A 5,191-nucleotide genomic window follows, 5' to 3' on the forward strand; every position below is an offset into this window, starting at 1 on the left:
TATAGAAAGAAGAAGACATTTGTTTCAACAGCATTGCCTGGGATAATTTAAATTGAGTCTGCATTCCTGACAGTAGGTCCTGGGAAGTGATTGCTGTGATCCTGCACAGTTGATCATGTCAAACTTTATTTTTCCTTGTGAGAATGTCTCTTGTTTCAAAGTCAAGATTAATGAAAATGAGGAAAACAGAAGAATGAAGATTAACGTGAAGCTCTACCAATGGTATCTCTCATTCAGTTGTGGGCACCTTTTTGCCATTCCTATGTTTTCTCATCTGACTGATGAATGAACTTTCTATTCTTTCTCATCCATTCTCAACTCCACAACCCCTCCCCCAAAGTGAACTTTTCAATTTATCATATTTTATATGAACCTTACTAAGCAACATGTTTGCGCAGTCAACTATGACAGAACAGTTGTGTTCCCAATACCTTTAACTGTGGTCAAATAGCTATGAGTATCTTATCGGGCCCCTTTCAATTTCCCCAATTTAAAGATCTTCCATACCATTAACATCTAGTAAGAACTTTCATTACATCGTGACATGTGGCTCCTTAACTAATAACATGTAGGTCCTCATTCAGTGCCTGGAAGTAAGTAATTGTAAAGAAATTAAGTGCAGTGGCTACTCTTTGGGAAGGTTGTTTCCCCATGTGAGGTAGTCTCGGACTAGAGGGCATAGTCTTAGAATAAGAGTGCGCTAATTTAAGACAGAGATGAGAAAGAATTTCTTCTGTCAGAAAGTAGCAAATCTATGGAATTTTTGAGGCTAAGGCATTAGATAAATTCAAGGCTGTAATAGACAGATTTTTAATCAGTAGTGAAATCAACAGCAATGGGGAAAATGCATGAAAATGAAGTTGAGAATTATCAGATCAGCCATTAGCAGCCAGAGGGCAAAGTCAAATATAGTTTCCAGTTTAGGATTCTTTAGAACTTTGTCCATTGTATATGAAGGTTAAATATACTATACATAGTAACCTAAGATATAGCATGTTCTAATCTTTAGATTTACATTATGAAGGACCATTCTATACGTGTGTTTCTTTAAGTTAATTAAGTTCAATCTCTCAAATTAAAACCATCTGCATTGTGCTATCTATGTCAAGATTAGAGTGGTGCTGAAAAAGCACAGCAGGTCAGGCAGCATCCGAGGAGCAGGAAATCGACGTTTCGGGCAAAAGCCCTTCATCAGGAATTGTCTTATCTATGCCCAGTGGGGAGCCATTCCATGGCATCATCCCTAGGTTGCTCCAGGGTGCTAAAACCCTTAGATAATACACTTCACCAAGCTTTTCTCCCCCGCTTCATAAAAAAGGTTAATGTTTATATACATCCTCAAATGAGTTAGTTGAAGGAAAATTTGGCATCTCTTTAAATTATCTTCTCTTTATTTTAACTGAATGGAAATACCACCAATGCATAATATATTTCAATTTAACATCTGCATTTTATATCGAATATTCATGACAATAAACAATTCAATCAATGTTTACTGTATATTTTCAATACTTTTCCCTCCCACCTCTGACAAGTCATTGACATGACTAATCTGTGTCGACATTTGTAACAGGAAAGTTTATGACAAGGTAGAGAAATACTTGAGGTAAAGTTGGTGTGCACTGTTTTTCTCTGCAGGCTTCCATTAGATCAGGGAGTTAATTGATTTGATGGCCTCAAAGTAGCCAAAACAAAGGATCAGACAAAGTTAGTGGTACTTTATGGCACACTGACCGTTGAGCAGCTGGTTCCTGCATTAGGGAGAGTAGACCAGAACAGTGTGTCAATGTGATGGTAGTTGCGATGAACAACACATTTGGTTGTATTGAAAGTTAATATCGGTGTTGTCCAGAGGTTTCTTTTTGATACTACCCATTCCATAGAGGCTCTTTATCCTGATCTGTTGTTCATTTTCCAAAGTTGGCAACAATTAATGCATTAGTTATTCTTTATTATTTAACATTTTAACATTTATTATCTGTACCTGCCTATTCAGGAGTTGCCATTTCTTCATGGAAGAGATCTAAATTGCTCTGTTCTTGTCTTTTGGTATCAGTTTGCTTGGAAATATTGGAAGTTAAGTGCTTAATATGGACCGTATGAACAGTTCTGATGGGGACAATCTTAATGAGAGCGAGACGGACCAGAAATGAGTAGGGTAAAAAGAAAATCCGGATTTTCCCCAACAAAGTTTTTACTGTCTAAGAAGCTCAGTCTGTCTCTCCATTGGACTGAGGGTATTTAGGTGGACTGTGATATATTAAAAGTACAATATCTTTGCAAATTCTTCAACCATCTCACTTGCAAACTGTGAGCTGTTGTCAGAAGCAATGACATTCAGAATGCTTTAGGAGACAAACTTCTCACAACTATTTCAGTGGTTTTAATATTAGCTTTATAATTTCAAACTATTTCTAGTAGTAATCAACCACAGTGAGGTGAGAATAAATGTCCAAGTAAGCCCAGGGTCCATCTGGCAACTTTATATAAAGAGAGCTTCTTTCCATTCAATACGTGAATTCACATGAATTATAATTAACAACAAAATGCACAAAAATAATTTTGAGACCACTGGTCATAAAACTCCCTCGTGTTCTTGCTCTGCATATGTTTAGGCCTAAATATCCTTGATAAATCCTTTGAAGAATGTTATTTTGCAATGAATAGGAAATTACATTTGCTCGTCAAAGACAAATATATTCTTGATGACAGAGGAGTCTTGGATGTAATTCTAGCAAAAACTGATGCACTCAGCACCCTTCTTTTATGATGATGTGAAGTTTATATCACAAAACTGGCCACCAAATAACTTCCCTGGATGCATTTCCTGGAATATCCTTCTCAGTATAGCTGTAATGCTATCCCTTATCAAAAACCCCTTTCCCCCTCCTCTCTTGCCTCCCTTTCTGTCCTTCCTGTAGCATTTTGTATCCTGGAACATTAAGCTGCCAGTCCTGTCCATCCCTGAGTCATGATTGCTATGATATCCTAGTCCCATGTTCCTAGCCATGCCCTGAGTTCATTTGCCTTCCTTGTTAGGCCTCTTGCATTGAAATAAATGCAATTTAATTTATCAGTCCTACCTTGTTCCTCCTTTGTCCCTGCCTGCCCTGACAGTGTTAGTCACTTCTTTTTTCAACTGTACCAGTCTCAGATTGATCTTTTTTCTCACGATCTCCCTGGGTAGCCCCCCCCCACTCCCAACCTTACTAGTTTAAATCACCCTGAGCAACTCTAGAAAATCTCCATGCCAATATATTAGTTCCCTTCCAATTCAGTGCAATCCGTCCTTCTTGAACAACTCACTTTTTACCCCAAAACAGCTTCCAATGATCCAAAAATGTGAATCCTTCTCCTGTACACCAGCTCCTCAGCCATGCATTCATCTGCTCTATCCTCTTCCTGCCCTCACTAGCTCGGAGCACTGGGAGTAATCCAGATATTACTACTCTCAAGGACCTCCTTTTTAAATTACTGCCAAACTGTCTGTAATCTCCTTTCAGAATCTCAACTTTTTCCCTTCCAATGTCATTGGTTCCAATGTATATAATGACCTCCTGATGGCCCCTCTCTCCCCTTGAGAACATTCTGCACCCTCTCTGAGATGTCATTAACCTGCTGTTATTGTGTGTCCCAATTCACAATGTGCCTTCTTTAAGTAACTAAGTCTGTAATACAAGGTATGGTAAAAATTTAGGGACATGAGTGTAGTGCTGGAAAATTACAGCAGGTCAGGCAGCATCCAAGGAGCAGGAGAATCAACGTTTTGGGCAGAAGCCCTTCTCCAATATCTGCAGTTCTCACTTTCTCCCCATGGTAAAAATGTAGCTAATTGATTTACCTCATCCAGAAATCATTGTAGATTGTGCATCAACTTTAGAGTCAGGAAGTCTTTGACCACTTTAATTTTCTTAGGATCAGTTTCTATCCCATCATTGCTGATGGTGTGACCTTGAAAACAAATGGAATCTCTTCAAAATTCATGTTTGTCATTCACTGTAAGTCAGGTACTTGTAAATGTTTCAGAACATTATGTAATCTCTTTACCCAAAGCAGGTCAATGCCTTCTGATTTTAATTGTTCCTACTTGAACTTCTGAGTTTTGTGCATGGAAGGTTTGAACCAGAGTAGAAATCATACGGGATATAATGGTGTGTATGAACAGTTTCCTAGCTGCTGTGCAGCCATGAAGCTTACAGGGATCGTTAGAGCTAGGTAGTATTAGTCTGTATTAGTCTGCATATGCCACTATCTAATCCCTGCAAAATGTTGGACATAGTGCATTAGTAAATCTCCAGTGCAGTAGTAATATCAAAGGGAACAATATTAACTCAACTGAGTGATGATGTTGGTGAGGAGTTGAGACGTCTCATCAGAGGGACCTGACAACGTTTGTTATTTGTACCTAGATTTGTTATTATTCTCTTGCTGCAAAGCTAGACAAAATGTCATCATTTGTAGATACAAGATGAGTTTCTGTAACATCTGTTTATTACGTTGTGAGATCCAGACAAGTTTGTGTTGAACCATTCGTCTTGGGAGCTATGGCCATACTTGAGCCTCATTTAGTTTAGTCAAGAGTGAGATTGCTCCATATTGACCATGTCATTTCAATTGCTTATTTTGTTTCTCTGTAAAGGACGGTACGGTGGCACAGTGGTTAGCACTGCTGCCTCACAGCGCCTGTAGACCCGGGTTCAATTCCCGACTCAGGCGACTGACTGTGTGGAGTTTGCACGTTCTCCCCGTGTCTGCGTGGGTTTCCTCCGGGTGCTCCGGTTTCCTCCTACAGTCACAAAGATGTGCGGGTCAGGTGAATTGACCAAGCTAAATTGCCCGTAGTGTTAGGTAAGAGGTAAATGTAGGGGTATGGGTGGGTTGCGCTTCGGCGGGTCGGTGTGGACTTGTTGGGCCGAAGGGCCTGTTTCCACACTGTAAGTCTAATCTAATCTAAAAAACCTCAGACCTTCCTTTATGGAAAGAACACCTATTGAATTGGTGTCAGCTTTCAAAGTAACTTTATATGACATTCCAGGTTTTCTTATTCCCATCACCTTTAAGGTACTGGTGCTCAAAATTGCTTATGGCAACATTTGAGAATTCTTGAGCTCTATGTTGGAGGTTGAGGGCAAAACACACCGTCCTCCACAATAGGGAAGTTTGCTGGTGACTGATGTATGTTTTCTCCTCA

The sequence above is a fragment of the Hemiscyllium ocellatum genome, chromosome 2 (genome assembly GCF_020745735.1).
Source record: "Hemiscyllium ocellatum isolate sHemOce1 chromosome 2, sHemOce1.pat.X.cur, whole genome shotgun sequence".
In the NCBI taxonomy this organism is placed as follows: Eukaryota; Metazoa; Chordata; class Chondrichthyes; order Orectolobiformes; family Hemiscylliidae; genus Hemiscyllium; species Hemiscyllium ocellatum.